Here is a 17,524-nt window from a genome sequence, read left to right as displayed (position 1 = left end):
CTCCTCTGTCCATGGAATTTCCCAGGCAAGAATATTGGAGTGAGTTGCCATTTCCTACTCCAGGGGATCTTCCTGATCCTGGGATTAAACCAGAGTCTCCTGAATTGGCAGGCTGATTCTTTACCACTGTGCCACGTGGGAAGACTTGTGCTTGAATAATTGATACTATAACCCCATAGAGTGGGGGACACGTATGTGTGTGGCTCATCAGAAAGGTCAGGAAGAATACACACCAAACTGTCAACAGGAGACACCCCTGGGGACTTGAAGGGTAAGGGCAGGAGGATGACAGCAATTTTCAGTTTTTTAGTTTTTTCACTTCCTGTATTCATGGAAATTTTTACAAGCATGTACTGTTTTTATTAAAAAAAAAAAAAAGCTCAGAAAAACAATGATAAAAAAGCTTATCCACTGCACAGAATTGCACAGCTCTATAGCTCAGAGGATGAAGAGAAGTAAAGCTGAGAGAAGCAGAAGAGTCAGAGCCTTTCTAGGTCTGGTTTCCTTTCCTATAAAACAAGACTTCTAGAGCACCTAACACCTGGTCCTCCAGAGTCCACATCTGCCCGTTCTCTGGGTTCCCTCAGCATAGGCTCCAGGTCCCACATCATCAGAGTCTAAAGGGCCCTTAGAGATTGTCTCATCCCTCCTGGTTTGACGAGGAACCTGAGGCCCAGGAAACGTCAGAGCTACCATGAGACCTTCAGCCGTTCCCAGCTTCCTGTGTCTAGTGGTGCTCCTACACTACCTGCCCCTCTTGTACACTGTACGTGCTCCCTCCCTCGGTAAGCAGAGAAGCCGCCAATGAAAACAGGCAGGGGACTTCCCTGGTGGTCCAGTGGATAAGAATCTGCCTTGCAATGCAGGGCATGTGGGCTCTATCCCTGCTTGGGAACTAAGATCCTATGTGCTGTGAAGCAACTAAGCCCGTGCCACAACTACTGAGCCTGATGCCCCAACTAGAGAGGCCCTGTGCCACACTGAGACCCCACACAGCCAAATAGATAAGTACATATTAAAAAAAAAAAAAAAAAAAAAGAGATACTGAGGCAGGAAAGGGGACCAGGACTCATCCAAGGGATCCTAGAGCAAGACCAGGGCCCAAACCCTAGGCCAGTCCTGTCCTGGGCTGGCATGGCAGCTCCTTGGCTCTTTTCTCCTCCCCCCACCGCTTCTGCCTTCTATCTTCCTTCTGACTCCTTGTCACCTGCTGGCACCCTTTAGTACTCCCCAGCTGTCCTCTCCCTGACTACCTCCTCCAAGGGTGTTGGGAGCTCAGGTTGTTGGTGATGAGGAAGGAGGGAGGAGGAAGCCCAGACTCTCCGTCTCTCTCTGACCCTACTCACATTCCCTTCCTGGACGAGGTGCAGAGAGAGCCACACTGTAGAAAGCGGCAGGCCAGGGACTTCCCTGATGGCGCAGTGGAGGACGGGAGTCTGCCTGCCAATTCAGGAGAATAGGTTCGACCCCTGGTCCGAGAGGACCCCAAATGCCCTGGAGCAACACAGCCACAACTACTGAGCCTGTGCTCTAGAGCCCGGGAGCCATGAAGTCCCCGAGCTCTAGAGCCCATGCTCCACAGCAAGAGAAGCCACCGCAGTGAGAAACCAGCTCACCACAACAAAGAGTACACCCCGCTTGTCGCAACTAGAGAAAGCCTGCACAGCAGCAAAGACCCAGTACAACCAAAAACAGATACATACATAAAAATTATTAGAAAGAAAGAAAGCTGCAGGCCAGAAGCTACAAGAGCCGGAAGTTACTAGTCCTAACTGCCAGCCACTTCCCCGTCTGGGCCCCAGCTTCCTTATCTCTAAAATGAGAGATAATCAGGAGCTTTCAGTGGTCAACAGATATGTAAGGCTTCCTTAACTTGCTTCCGGCTGTAAGGGACATACCCCTGCCACTTCAATCAGTATGACTCCTGTGTGTTTATATGCTGGAGGCCCCACAGTCATTTCCTAGGATATAGTTCAATGGTTTAAAAGTTTAAAAATAACCAGTTGAATAGAAGAACAAGTTATTCTAATCATTCTGGGAAGAAGTATGATCGCCTAAAGACAGGCAGCTGGAAGGCTGTCTTTTCCTTTCTTTTTCTTCTTTCTCCTCTTTTATTTATTCTTAAAAAAATTTTTTTTAATTGCTTTCAATTCTAAGGCAAAACAAAGTGTCCAACCTGCTTGGGAACAGAGCTCTGAGGTTAGAAAGCTGAGAACGCTGAATCGGGCTGGGGGATCTGGAAACACAGAAAAGGCGTGGGCTTTGGAGGCAGACAAGCACAGGTCTGAATCCTGATTTTGCCATTTCTAAATCTTGGGCCCAGCACCCTCAGGATCCTCAACAGTAAACATTTTCTTCTCAAGCTGTTGTGAGATTTGTATGAAATAATAGTTAGGCACCACAAACCATCTCTGGCACAGCGGAAACAAGAGTTGTCAATTTCACTTTGCTTTCTGAGGCCGAGGAAGCTAGGGGTGGGCTCTGGTATCTCAGGTTTCCCAAAAAGACAGCCAGGAGAGGGGCCCACAGGAGGGAGGGATGACTAAGGTGGCAGTGGCTAACGAGATTGTAAGGTGTGGGTTTAGGAACGAGAAGGAGGTGGAAGGGAACGGGAGAGGGGAAGGGCAGCCGTTGGGTACCCACGGAGTAAAATATTTGTGGCTCAGAAAGCATGTAGCAGCTCCCTGGGGCTAGGCAGCCTGCCTGTGAGCGACATTCAGATGAGGAACCTGCCTGCCTGAAACCCCAGTGGGGAAGGAGATGCTCCTCAAATCAATTTCTGACTCTCTTTAAGCAACCCCAGCTAAAAACAAAGTGGCTAGCACTTCAGAAGTGACCAGAGCTATGGTTTCCCAGGAAGAAACACACATCAGGAGTCAAGATACCCGACACTAGCCTGGTTATTACTCAAACTCAGTGATGCCCACAGTTCATGAGACCCCAGGAACTGGATCAGAGGTTCCACTTTCTTATGGTCCTCATTCTGCCTCACAGTCACTGACATTTGCTTCCAATTTCATCCACATAGAGTACCTTAAGGCTTAAAGAATCCACCTTCCAGGAAATGGAGAAGATGTGGGTTAGATCCCTGGGTTGGGAAGATCCCCTAGAGGAAGGTATAGCAACCCACTCCAGTATTCTTGCCTGGAGAACCCCATGGACAGAACAGCCTGGCAGGCTATAGTCCATGGGATTCCAAAGAGTAAGACACCATTGAGAGCACACACACTCCTGAGAGTACCCTTCAGGGGGCCTATGGCGGGGTTTTATCCTTCAATATGTGTTGACCAATCAAAGCAAAGGAAAGAAGAGGTAGCAAGAACCGGCAGCCTGACTACAGCCTCCGGGGAGTCATCGCATGGTCCCCAGCCAGAGTGGGTCCAGCCACTCACATGCTGCCACCAGAAGGAGGAGATGGAAAACGCAGAACAGTTCACACCAATCAGCTTACACCACATGTCGAATCTGGACAAATGCACAGGGCAGGACGGAGACCACCGGGACCGACTGGGCTGGGCTGACACCCGCTCACACATCCTCCTCCCTTTGCCTCTGACCACCAGCGTCTGTGTCCTGCCCTGAGAGAGATCAGTTAGAGCCTCCTGCCTGGGATCAAACGCTGCTGACAACAGGCCTGGCTGTTAATGCCTTGTTCTTGTCACCAGCCCCTCCTCTCTTCTGGCCAGTGTCTCATCAGCTGGACATCATGGGGCAATCCCTGGCCAACACTGCTTTTATCTGTCCCCATAGAGGGCATTGGACAAGCCAGGCTCTGCCGCAAGGACCCAGTCAGGAGTTAGAGTCCTGGGTCAGAGTCCTGACTAATTTGCCAATTAGACAACTAGTTCAGAGAAGGCAATGGCACCCCACTCCAGTACTCTTGCCTGGAAAATCCCATGGATGGAGGAGCCCGGTAGGCTGAAGTCCATGGGGTCGCTAAGAGTCCGACACGACTAAGCGACTTCCCTTTCACTTTTCACTTTCATGCATTGGAGAAGGAAATGGCAACCCACTCCAGTGTTCTTGCCTGGAGAATCCCAGGGACGGGGGAGCCTGGTGGGCTGCCGTCTGTGGGGTCGCACAGAGTCGGACTCAACTAAAGCGACTTAGCAGCAGCAGCAAACTAGTTAACTTATTTATTTGGCTGTATCAGATGTTAGTTGCGACACATAGGACCTTCTATCTTTCTTGAAGCCTGTGGGATTTTTTTTAAGTTGCAACATGCAGGATCTTTAGCTGTGGCATGAGAACTCTTAGTTGTGCGTGTGGGATCTAGTCCCCTGACCAGGGATCAAGCCCAAGCCCCTGTATTGGGAGCGCGGAGTCTTAGCCACTGGACCACCAGGGAAGTCCCCTTAGTTAACTTCTTTATATTTCAGTTTTCCCATCCATAAAATGGGGCTGCTAATATAACCTGTGACTGTGAGGATTAAATGAGTTAATACAGGTGATAATGCTTAGAGCAGTGCCTAGCTCAGAGCAAGTGCTCAAAATCCTTAAACTTGATTGAACCAGTATGACTGGTGCACCCCACCAAGGTCAACTGTGGAAGAATTATAAACAGAAAATACCAAGAAATGAAGAAAATTGTGAGATACTCCTTGGGTGAGGGAGACCCCACTCTGAACTGGTGCGAGTGAGCGGTGGCTTTGGTTTATGGCAGGAGGCAGCCAGGCAGGGCTGTGGAATGAGAGAAAGAAAAAGAGTGTGTCTGAGGTTTTCATCACTCTTCTCTGCAATTTCTTGGGACAGTGATGCGACATCACTTTCAGGATTCAAACTGCTGGTTCACACAACAATGTGAGTGCCACTGAACTATATGTTAAATACGGTTAAAATAGTGTTTTCAGGACTTCTCTGGTGGTCTAGTGGTTAAGAACCCACCTTCCAATGCAGGGGACATGGGTTCAATCCCTGGTCCAGAAATTAAGATTCTATCTGCATTTGGACAACTAGGGAACCCACATGCTCCAGAGCCCTCGCATCGCAACCAGAGAGATGCCCGAGAGCCCCAACTAAGACCAATAAATTTTTTTTTAAATAATATGTTTTATATTATGTGACTTTTACTACAATAAAAACATTTTTTAAAATCAATGCTATTTTATGTTATAATTCTTAAAGTGGGAGATGGGTTCATGGTTACTGGTTTTATGCTTCATAACTTACATAAACATTACATATATTCTAAGTATCAAATACTTCAAAAGCAATATATTTAAAAATAAAAAAGTTATCAATGAACTTTTTGTGCCCTGGAGCATTAAAATCTATCCTTCTACCTATCACTTTGTGGGAAACTTTCAGAGTGGATGGATAGATAAATGCACTATTTTGATTTGGCCGTTAGCTTAGGGAGTGTACACAAATATCAAAAGTTATCAAACTGTACAAATTAATGTATGTGCCTATTCTTGTATGTCAATGATTCCCCAACAAAATTCTGTAAAACAAACAAACAAAAAATACTGATCCCGGTGCTGGTAAGGGTACCATTGGGGCATTGAAGATGCACTGTGCTTATGAGGAGCCAATAAAAAACAGGAGGGGGAACTGAACTTTGGACAATTGTTTCCTCTCTGCATCCCCTCAACTCTCCAAGCAAATGAATCGCAATCTAAGAAGCACTTCCCCCTAAGGTTGCTTCTCCCGTGGGAGGTGGAGGGCAAAGGGTGATGTCTGCCATGAGGAGTTATTTTGTGGGGTTGGGTCTGGCTGACTTGGGAGTTTTGATGCCTGGGGTTCTCAGTCCTAGGACTCACCCACCCCTGACCCTCACCCCCTGAGCTAAATGGCACTGGTACACATTGTTGAACAGAGCAACCTATGTACCCACGGGCAAAATAACAAGACAGGTGAAGAGAACAACTAATTCAGATAGATACAACCCACTTGATGACAGATTGTCCTTTAAGTAGAAAGATGACCAGGACAGAACAAGATTTTAAAAGTAGGTTAATAAACATGTTAAAGGTGGTTCAAACAGTAAAGGATCTGCCTGCGATGCAGGAGACTCAGGTTCTATCCCTCGTTCAGGAAGATCCCCTGGAGAGGGGAATGATTTCCCTCTCCAGTGTTGCCTGGAGAGTTCTGTGGTCAGAGGAGCCTGGCGGGCTACAGTCCATGGGGTTGCAAAGAATTGCACGTGACTGATCGACTAACACTTTCACTTTCAAAACAGATAAAGGCAAATATTACCAATATGACACCAGAATGAAAAAACATAAAGAAGAATCAAATAGAAATATCACATATAGAAAAGTATAATAGTTGAAATAAGGAAAACAACTTTAATAAAATAAGCAATGTTAGGCATAAAAAATGAATAACTAAAATTGAGCACACAGTAGACCTGAAAATTAGCAGAACGGACACAGCTGGGAAATGTATTAGGGAACTGAAAGAGAATATATCCCAGAAGAAGAAAAGAAAGGCAAAGAAACGGAAAAGCTAAGAAATATGAGGGATAGAAGCAGTAGTGCTTCGTGGTTAGAAGAGCAATCAAGCTAAGTATACATCCGAAAAAAACCTCACATAAGCTCATAACGGACATGAACAGGATATTCACCTTACCGTGATTTGTGGTGGCAGGACTTGGAAGCAATGTGGGTCTCCGTCACTGGGAATCCCTGGGTAAGAGGCACAGGCACCATGAAAGAGTGTGTAGCAGTTAGAAGCAAAGGATTAGATGCACACACGAAAGAAACATAGTGATAAGTGAGAAACTGAGTGAGATATAAGCCATGATAACACTTCTATAAATTAAAAAATATATGCATGCATATATATATATGCACTACCATGTGTAAAATAGATAGCTAGTGGGAAGTTTCTTTGTAGCACAGGGAGCTCAGCTCAGTGCTCTGTGATGGTCCCGATGGTTGGGATGGGGTAGGGTGGGTTGGGATGGGAACGAGGCTCAAGAGGAGGTGGATATGTGTATACATATATCTGATTCACTCTGTTGAACAGCAAAAACTAACACAACATTGTAAAGCAATTATACTCCAATAAGAAAAAAGAAGTAGAGAAAATAATTAAAATTGGAAAAAAATGTGCATACAATCTTACTGATATCATATTGGTTATGAAGGAGCTAAAGTGAAGTTTCAAAGAAAGAAAATGCTTATTTGCAAATTAACTAGACAGAGATGAGAATTTATGCTAAAATTGAAATTTCTCATGGTGCAAATTAGTGAAAAGTTTTATAACATAAATAGGTGGGAAATTTTCATTGTAATCAATAGTATTATGTAAATTGGCTGCAAAAACAACAAGAAAGTTTAAATGTTGATATTAATACATCTTAGAGTTGCTTTTCAATTTATGCAATATCTCTTTGAATTTCATGTAAATAATACTGATTGACAGGAAAATTGGTAAATTTACTTATCTTGGACATATCTTGGGCTTCCCTGGTGACTCAGAGGGTAAAGCATCTGCCTGCAATGCAGGAGACCCAGGTTTGTTCCCTGGGTCGGGAAGATCCCCTGGAGAAGGAAATGGCAACCCACTCCAGTATTCTTGCCTGGAGAATCCCATGGATGGAGGAACTTGGTGGGCTACAGTCCACAGGGTTGCAAAGGGTTGGACACAACTGAGCAACTTCACTTTCATTTTACTTTTTCACTTTCAGAGTTGCTTTTCAATTTATGCAGTATCTCTTTGAATTTCATGTGAATAATACTGATTGACAGGAGAGTTGGTAAATGTACTTATCTTGGACATAGTTTTGAAAGTGATACATGCTTTTGCTTCAAAGTTAAATCAATTCTAAAATGAAGCAATTTTGTCAATTTGGATGCAGATATTAAAAGAAAGTGATTTTTTTTTGGTATTTGATTCAGTTACTGGAAAATGTTAAAGCATGCTTGGAACAACTCATGTACATGAATCTACTTTTCAACTGTGAATTTTATGGTCTAAAAACAGTTCAAGTATTTCTGATGAAAATTTAGCATCCAAATTGAGGTACACTGTAAAACACAGTGGATTTTGAAGACAAAAAAGAATGTAATATATCTCATTAGTAATTTTTATATTGACTACATCTTGAGATACAATTTTGGGTACAGTGGGTGGAATAAAATACATAAAAGAGTTTAAAATACTAGAAGCATTACCTATTATTCAAGAACACACATAAAAGAAACACACATTAAAAATATCTGATGTTTGCCTAACACTGTAATGCTGAGTGTAGTTTAGATGGAAGGGGTAATGAGATAAGAGGGAATAAATAATCGATTAAACAAAGAGGCCTTATATGAACCCTTGATGAAAGAAGGCTATAAGTCAAGAAGAGTGATTAACCCTGTCCTCTGTATAGATTCCTTGCCACCAAGGAAAGAGAAAAAAAGCAATGAGTCACCTGAAGTCTCAGCGACTCTTAAGGCCCAGACCACCTGAGGTAAAAGCAGAAAACAAGTAGAAAGGAGCCTAAAATCAAAATTTCAAGGAGTACGGTAGCACCGGCTCTCAGAGCACTTAAATCGTTTTCTCAAACTTCATTTCCTCGGCTATTCTAGGTCAGATGGAAAATGCTACATATGCTTGACCTCACTACTCAATAGTCGGCCTCAATGGTTGAAGCTAATTTCTGTGCAGGTCAAAGCAGTGCCGCCTAGTGGCGCATCTGTGAACTGCACTGCGGGAGAAGGCCGCCGGGAGGGGCCCAGAAACAGGTGGGTGAGAGTCAGCCCAAGGACCAAAAGCAGTGTCCAGGACAGCTGGTGTTTGGCAAGGCGACTTATAGAAGAAACGCAGCAAAGGGCAAGTTGGAATTCTCACCAGTCATCCGAACTGTGTTCTCCCAGACATCCTGACAGCTGCAAGGGACTTTAGAGGTCCAGAGGAAAGGGGATGACTTGCCCAAGGTCACACTGTAAGTCATGGCAGACGTGGGACAAGAAGCTAGGACACTACTCTGTAGCAACGGTAGGAGCTGAAATTGCTGATAGGGATTCCCTTTAGGGGAGGCCTGCGGCCCCCACTCTGGGGAGCATGGAAGCAAGAAGGCATCAGCGGAAGAGCTGGCCTGGCACCCAGAGTATGGATGGCTCTAAGTAAGGAAGAAGCGACTCAGACTCCTAGCAGGCACTTATTCTCAGCATGTGCTTTCAGTGCTAAAGATGATTCTCTTTTCTCAGTTTCCCTTTACACCAACACCAGTTTCTTCTTTTACTTCTTGAATTCTGACTTCCTCCCTAGCTTCATCGACCACTGGTCTGTGGCTAGATCTGTGTGGTCTTAGATACCTCGAGGCCATCTCAGCTGTACTTACAACACTGAAGTTGTCACTGAACCTCTTTTCCTTCATCTCCTTTATCCAGACTACTCTTATTTACTCATTCAACACTTAATGAGCACCCACAGTAGACAGGTACTTTGACTAAGATGAGTAAGAGGCCATCCCTGGCCCCAGGGAGCTTACTGTCTGTTGTTACTCAGTTGCTAAGTCGTGTCCAAATCTTTGCAACCTCATGGACTGCAGCATGCCAAGCTCCCCTGTCCTACATTGTCTCCTGGAGTTTGCTCAAATTCATGTCATTGAGTCAGTGATGCTTATCTAACCATCTTATCCTCTGCCACCAGCCCCCCCCTTTTCTTTTGATATAGAGGATATAGATGTATAAATCAATACAGTTTTAATATAATGATAAATAGCCTCACTAAGTTTCATAAGGTGTAACATAACCCCCCAAAAGAAACCACTTAGAATCCTACCTGAAAAATATCTCAAGTCCCAGTTTCCTTCCTAAATTGTTCAAGCTTCACATTTTCAATTGACCTTTGGACATTTCTCACCAGAGGCACTTCAAACTCAGTATGTTTTAAACCTAGCTAATCACCCATCTCCCAAATCACATATTTGTGACACAGAAACAGATAAACAATAATAACGTCTACTTAAGACAACTATGGTGTATACTCAAGACTGGAATCAATCAAGTCTGTGTTTAAACCATTGCTGTGCAATTTATTTAGAGAAAAATGAAAGCCTTCCTAGAACTTAGAAAAGGGAGAAACAAAGAATCTATTATTTGGTTGGTGTCCTCTCCAAATGATACAGGTAATTTTTGTCTAGCACATGTGCCCAGTCATATCTGACTCTTTGAGACCCCATGGACTGTAGCACACCAAGCTTCTCTGTCCATTAAATTCTTCAGGCATGAATACTGGAGTGGGTTGCCATCTCATACTTCAGGGGATCTTCCCAACCAAGGGATCGAACCGCATCGCTTGTGTCTCCTGCATTGGCAGGCGGATTCTTCACCACCGCACCACCTAGTAGTCAGACACATATGCCCCTTCTGAGGAAAAGGAGATAATAGCCAGTAAGATCATCCAATTCATTCTTTTGGTTCAAAGTCTTTACTCATCAAGCTGCCTTCTGGTTAGACTCTTAATGCCCTAAGGAGAAGGAATTAGATAAGAATATTTCTCACTATAAATGAGTAACTCAGAACCATTTCCATTTCCATCAACCACCTAGGATCCTACCATAATAGAAACTGAAGTTGCCTACACTCCCTAGGAGCCTCTTTGCTGCATCCCCAGCCCCTACTCTCTTCTCCAATTCACATAATCCTCAGCTGTTAACATAATCTTTCTCTGATTCCATTTTCATGAGGTCATTCCCCAGCTCTGTCACCCCTGGCAGCTCTCTTGGTCTATTTTATCAGTCTAAAGTCATCAGCCTGGAACCTAGAGCTTATCAACTGTCCCCAACATCGCCATTTCAACCAAGCTTACATAGCCCTCACTCCAGACAAGTTAATTTGCCTGCCATTTATCGCTTTCCCTTTGAGTTTGCAGAGCTTACCTCAACCAAGACGCATATCCTGATGAATCTCAACACTTCAGACACTGCCTTGACTTTGAATACCTCAAGAACATGTGGACAAGGCCAGCATATAGAGGGACAAGGCCCTGTATATCCAGAGAAGGGAAAGTGTTAGTTGCTGAGTTGTGTGCAACTCTTTGCAACCCCATGGATGTAGTCTTCCAGGCTTCTCGGTCCATGGAATTCTCCAGGCAAGAATTCTGGAGTGGGTAGCCATTCTCTTCTCTAGGGGATCTTCCCGACCCAGGCATCGAACCCCAGTCTCCTGCATTGCAGGTGGATTCTTTACTGTCTGAGCCACCAGGGAAGCCCAATGTCCAGAGTGGGGGAGTCAAAAAAGCATCAAGGGGGTCTTCCTTGACTATTCAGTGGTTAAGACTTCGCCTTCCAACTCAGCGGGTGCGTGTTCAGTCCCTAGTCAGGGAGCTCAGATCCCACATGCCTCAGCACCCCAAAAAACTTAAAAAGCAGAGAAGCAATATTGTAAAAAAACTTAGTAAAGACTTGAAAATGGTCCACATTAAAAAAAAATTTTTTTTAAAGCATCACGGGACTTCCCTGGAGGGTCAGTGGTTAAGAATCTATGCTTCCCCTGCAGGGGGTGCAATCACTGGTCGGGGAACTAAAGATCCCACGTGCCGCTTGGTGGAGCCAAAAAAAAAAAAAGAAAGCATCAAATTATGACCAGTAAGAGATAAATTAAGTGGTCAAGCCATTTAATTATCAGATATAAAAAAATGTTTATAGATGTATAATATTTTAAAATCTGTTCATATTTGTACAGGGCACTTTGCTAGGTGATGGGAGTATCATGAGAAGCCAAAGTCCCTGCCTTCATGGAACTTATTGTCATTGTTCGGTCTCCCAGTCATGTCTGACTCTTTGCAACCCCATGGACTGCAGCACGCCAGGCCTCCCTGTCTCTCACCATCTCCCTGAGTTTGCCTAAGTTCATGTTCATTGCATGGGTGATGCCGTCCAGCCATCTCATCCTCTGACACCCTCTTATCCTTCTGCTCTTGATCTTTCCCAGCATCTGGGACTTTTCAATGAGTCGTGTATTCGCATCAGATGACCAAAATACTGGAGCGTCAGCTTCAGCATCAGTCCTTCCAGTGAATATTCAGGGTTGATCTCCCTTAAGATTGACTGGTTTGACCTCCTTGCTGTCCAAGGGACTTTCAGGAGTCTTCTCTAGCACCACAGTTTGAAGGCATCAATTCTTCGGCATTCTGCCTTCTTTATAGTCCAGCTCTCACAACTGTACTTGACCACTGGGAAGACCAGAGCCTTGACTATATGAACTTTTGTCAGCAAAGTAATGTCTCTGCTTTTCAACGCACAGTCTAGGTTTATCATCGCTCTCTTGTCAAGAAGCAATCATCTTTTGATTTCATGGCTGCAGTCACCATCCACAGTGATTTTGGAGCCCAAGAAGAGAAAATCTGTCACTACTTCCATCTCTCCCCCTTCCATTTGCCATGCAGTAATGGGGCTGCCTGCCATGATCTTAGTTTTTTCATATTTAGTCTTAAGCTGGCTCTTTCACTGTTCTCCTCCATCCTCATCAAGAGGTTCTTTAGTTTCTCTTTGTTTCTTCGCTTTCTGCCATTAGAGTGGTATCATCTGCATATCTGACATTATTTCTCCTGCCTATCTTGATTCCAGCTTGTAACTCACCCAGCCCAGCATTTTTCATGTGCTCAGTGTGTAAGTTAAACAAACAGGGTGACAGCAGACAGCCCTGACGTACTCCTTTCTCGATCTTGAAACAATTAGTCATTCCGTGTGTGTGTGTTAGTTGCTTAGTCATGTCTGACTCTTTGCAACCCCATAGACTGTAGCTCACCAGGCCCCTCTGTCCATGGGATTCTTCAGGCAAGAACACTGGAGTGGGTTGCCATTTCCTTCTCCAAAAGGAACTATAGAAAGAAAGAAAGTGAAGTCGCTCAGTCGTGTCCGACTCTTTGCGATCCCATGGACTATAGCCTACCAGGCTCCTCCATCCATGGAATTTTCCAGGCAAGAGTACTGGAGTGGATTGCCATTGCCTTCTCCAGGGGATCTTCCTGACCCGGGGATCAAACCCAGGTCTGCATTGCAGGCAGACGCTTTACCATCTGAGCTACCAGAGCAACTAAAGCCTAGGAAATTACTGAGCTCACATGCTCCACAGCCTGTACCAGAGCTAGACAGTCTGTGTACTGCAACGGAAGATCACATGTGATGCAATGAAGATCCTGCATGCCAAAACTGAGCCTCAAATGCAGCCAAATATATATATAGATATACATATCTATATATATATTAAAGTGCTAGCAAATCTGGTTTCTGGTAAGAGCTCTTTTCCTAACTTCGTAGATGGCTGCCTTCTATGTCCTCATAAGACCTTTCCATGGTGCATGAACATACACAGGGGAGAATGGTAGAGAGAGAGAGTGAGCTCTCAGATGTCTCTTCTTAAAAAGGATTAGGATGCTAATCCTATTGGATCAGGGCCCCACTTTTATGAACTCATTAACCTTAGATGTCTCCTCTGCAAACACAGCCACACCAGGGGTTAGGGCTTCAACATATGAATTGGGAGTGGGGGAAACACAAATATTCCATACATAACACCAATCAATAAACAAAAATTAATAATATGAACAGAATGAGTTTATTCTACTTATTCACTAAACAAATAAAAAAATGGATACCCATCTTCTGCAGGCATACTGGGCTTCCCTGGTGACTCAGTGGTAAGGAATCCGCCTGCCAATGCATAAGATTCGTATTCAATCCTTGAGTTGGGAAGATACCTTGGAGTAGGAAATGGCAACCCACTCCAGCATTCTTGCCTGGAAAGAATGCCCCTATGGACAGAGGACACTGGCAAGCTCCAGTCCATGGGGTCAAAAAAGAGTTGGACATGACTAAGAGACTAAACAGCAACAGCAACAACAACAACACAGACATACCTCATTTTATTACACTTTGCTTTGTTACACTTCACAGATATTGTGTTTTCTACTAATTGAAAGTTCATGGCAATCCTGCATCAAGAAAATCTATTGGCACCATTTTTCCAACAGCATTTATTCATTTTATGCCACATTTTTGGTAACTCTCACAATAGTTCAAATTTTTCATTATTAATATACTTGTTATGGTGATCTATCTGGGGGCTTCCAGGTGGCACCAGTGGTAAAGAATCTCCCTGCCAATGTGAGAGATGTGGGTTCAATCCCTGGGTTGGGAAGATCCTCTGGAGGAAGGCATGGCAACACACTCCAGTATTCTTGCCTGGAGAATTCCATGGACAGAGGAGCCTGGCGGGCTACAGTCCATAGGGTTGCAAAGAGTCGGACACGACTGAAGCAACTTAGTACACACAGACATGGTGATCTGTGAGCCGTGATCTTTGCTGTTGCTACTATTACTTGCTGAAGTATTTTTAAACTAAGGTATGTACATTTTTAAACATAATACTATTGCAGATTTAATAGTCTATAGTATACTATAACTTTTATATGTACTGCTGCTGCTGCTGCTAAGTCGCTTCAGTTGTGTCCGACTCTGCGTGACCCCATAGATGGCAGCTCACCAGTCTCTGCTGTCCTTGGGATTCTCTAGGCAAAATCACTGGAGTGGGTTGCCATTTCCTTCTCCAATGCATGAAAGTGAAAAGTGAAAGTGAAGTCACTCAGTTGTGCCCAACTCTTAGTGACCCCATGGACTGCAGCCTACCAGGCTCCTCCGTCCATGGGATTTTCCAGGCAAGAGTACTGGAGTGGGGTGCCATTGCCTTCTCCATTATATATACTGGGAGCCCTAAAAATTCATGTGACTTGCTTTGATATTTGCTTTATTTGATGGTCTGGATTAGAACTCACAATGTCTCTAAGGTTTGCCAGTACCTGATACTATACTAAGTGTGGAGAATACATCCTGGAATAGGCAAACAGGGCTTCTTTCCTCACGAAGCTTATGGGTTAGATAGGAAGAGGACAATTAAACAAGTTATCACAGTAAAGGGTGATAGGAGTAATGACAAGTACGTTAGCACTGAAGGAAAAGCAGGGATAGCCAAACTATCCCTGTATTCCAATAGGTCAGAAAAAAACCAAAGAAGTGAAATTTGGAGGATGGGTAGAGATAGCCAAGCGAAGAGTTGAACTAGAGTATCTGGACAGGGATAGCAATATATACAATGTTTCTGGGACAAGAAAGTGGGTTAAGAAGTTCCATGTAGCTAGTATGGTTGGTGGGGGTGGGGGGGGTAGGGCAGGGACTTTTCCCTCTATCCTCATAAGTTCAGTCTCTGGGGCCCTGCAAATTAAACCAACAAAAGACAGATTACCAGAATTTTAAAAACAAGATTTTATTTACACACGCAATGTGCATACACACAGGAGAATTCAGTGAAAAATAACTTAAAGTTAGAACCTGGGCCTTACCTATCATCTTAGCATAGATGATTCTCCACATTTGTGGAGAAGTAACAAGACAAAGAAATAGTATTTGGGCTTCTAGGGGTGGTATATTATGGAAAGGTAATATATGGGGAAACTAATGGAAGATAAAGGTTATTTTAGTAAGGTTTTTTGGTGCAGAACCAACTCAGTGCCAGCTCTGTTTCCAGTGATAATGGTTGCTTTCCTCTTTCTTTTACAGGAGAGGGGAGAGGAAACACCTTCACAAAGGAGAATTTATGTCTGCTTTTAGGCAGATGGGGGTGGGTGGGCAAAAATATCTATATTTGTTGCCTTGCTTTCAGTTCAGAATAATCTTCATGCCAAAGTGGCATTTTCTGATCTCCTTCACTGGAATATATAGTATAAGAGGGAAACAAGTGAGGTAAGGCTGAATAAGGAAGCAGAGACTAGACCTTGCATAGCCCTGTTAAGACTAGTTAAAGGTTTTGGACTATATCCTGAGAACAATGAGAAATCCTGAATTGGGGCATGTAAAAAGTTAATCAGGGGACTTCCCTGGTGTTCCAGTGGCTAAGACTTCTTGCTCCCAATGCTAGGGATGCAGGTTCGATCCCCTGGTCATGGAACTAGATCCTACACACTGCAGCTAAGAGTTCACATGCCTCTGGAAACATATACTAACATATGTAAAACAGACAATCAGTAGGAACTTGCTGTATGACTTCGAGAACTCACACCAGGGCTCTGTGACAACCTAGAGGTGTGGGATGGGGTGGGAGGTGGGAGGGAAGCTCATGAGAGAGGGAACATATGTATACCTACGGCTGATCCATGTTGATGTATGGCAGAAACCAACACAATATTGTAATTATCCTTCAATTAAAAATAAATAAAAAGAAAAAAAAAGAGAGTTCACATGCCTCAACTAAAGATCCCCCATGCCCCAACAAAAATCAAAGACCCCATGTGCCTCAACGAAGACCCGGTACAGACAAATAAATGTTTAAAAAAAAAAAAGTTAATCAACAGAAACGTCAATTAAAGTAGAGTTGGGAGACCAGAAGAGGGAGCTCTCACACCCCCAGACAATAAGAGAGTCCAATAGGAAGAAGAAAGACTTCCTCTTCTTTCCTGGCAAGAGCTCAGTCAATGAGAGACTGACACAACTCAGCCAAGGAAGAATCGTAGACTTTTTATTTATTATAGCCCTCCCAACTTCCTTTTCCCTGCCATGAAAGAGTTCTCTTTCTCCATTTTTTTGCTGGTGACTTGCATGTGGCTTACCATGGTTGCAGACCCTGCGCTTCTTCACTGTCCCAAATAAACCCATTTTTACGCTGAAGCAATAACTGGCAGTCTATTTGTTTTAGGTCAACAGTGGAGAGGCTTAAGGAGGAGAGTCCTGACATGATTACACTTGTTTTTGGAGGTAGGTGAGACTTGAGGCAGAAGAGACATGAAGGTAAATTTAGGAGGTAAAGTCAGTAGGGCTTTGAGACCAGACATTAGGGTTATTAAAGAAAAAGAGTGGTTTCAGGTTTGGGCAATGGAGAAACTGGGACAGATAATAATTCAAATAGAAGAGTGAGGAGTTCCATTCTGAACAAAGTACCTGTGAGACACCCAGAGATATCCAGCTGACAGCTAGGCATTTAGGCCTGGAGTTCTAAGAAGAGCCTGGCTGGAGATACAGCCTATGGAACAATTTTCAATTAAAAAAAAAAAAAACTGAAACCATGAGAGTAAGTTCACCTTGGAAGAACATATAGAGTGAGAAGGCCTAGAACTGAACCCGTGAAGCATTCTGATATTAGAAGTTCTGTAAAGGAAACTGATAAGAAACAGAGCAGTAGAAAGAAAACCAGGAAACTGTGTGATCAGAGATGCCAAAGTAAAGGAATGATGTTTTTTAATGCAATACTAATGGCAACCCACTCCAGTGTTCTTGCCTGGAGAATCCCAGGGATGGGGGAGCCTGGTGGGCTGCCATCTATGGGGTCGCACAGAGTCGGACACGACTGAAGTGACTTAGCAGCAGCAACATGGTATGTATTGTTTTTTAAAAAAAATATTTTTTCATCATGTATTTATTTGGTCGTCCTGAGTCTTAGCTGCAGCATGTGGGGTCTAACACCCTGCTCAGGGATTGAGCCAGGGCCCCTGCACTGGGAGCTCGGAGTCTGAGCCCCTGGACTACCAGAGAAGTCTCAAGGGGTTGATTTGATGACAAGGGGGAGCAAAGGTACGCGGGGTTGGGGGA

General features: G+C 44.0%; 1 protein-coding gene across 1 annotated transcript in view; it reads right to left on the bottom strand.

Moving 5' to 3' along the window:
• MYL4 (myosin light chain 4) overlaps nt 1–17,524 on the bottom strand; it is a 38,716-nt gene that overhangs the window by 15,475 nt on the left and 5,717 nt on the right. The gene's annotated exons all lie outside the window — the stretch shown is intronic.

The sequence above is a fragment of the Bos indicus genome, chromosome 19 (genome assembly GCF_029378745.1).
Source record: "Bos indicus isolate NIAB-ARS_2022 breed Sahiwal x Tharparkar chromosome 19, NIAB-ARS_B.indTharparkar_mat_pri_1.0, whole genome shotgun sequence".
Lineage (NCBI taxonomy): Eukaryota > Metazoa > Chordata > Mammalia > Artiodactyla > Bovidae > Bos > Bos indicus.
The sequence above is the reverse complement of the archived record's forward strand: the minus strand, read 5'-3'. Positions and strand labels throughout refer to the sequence as shown.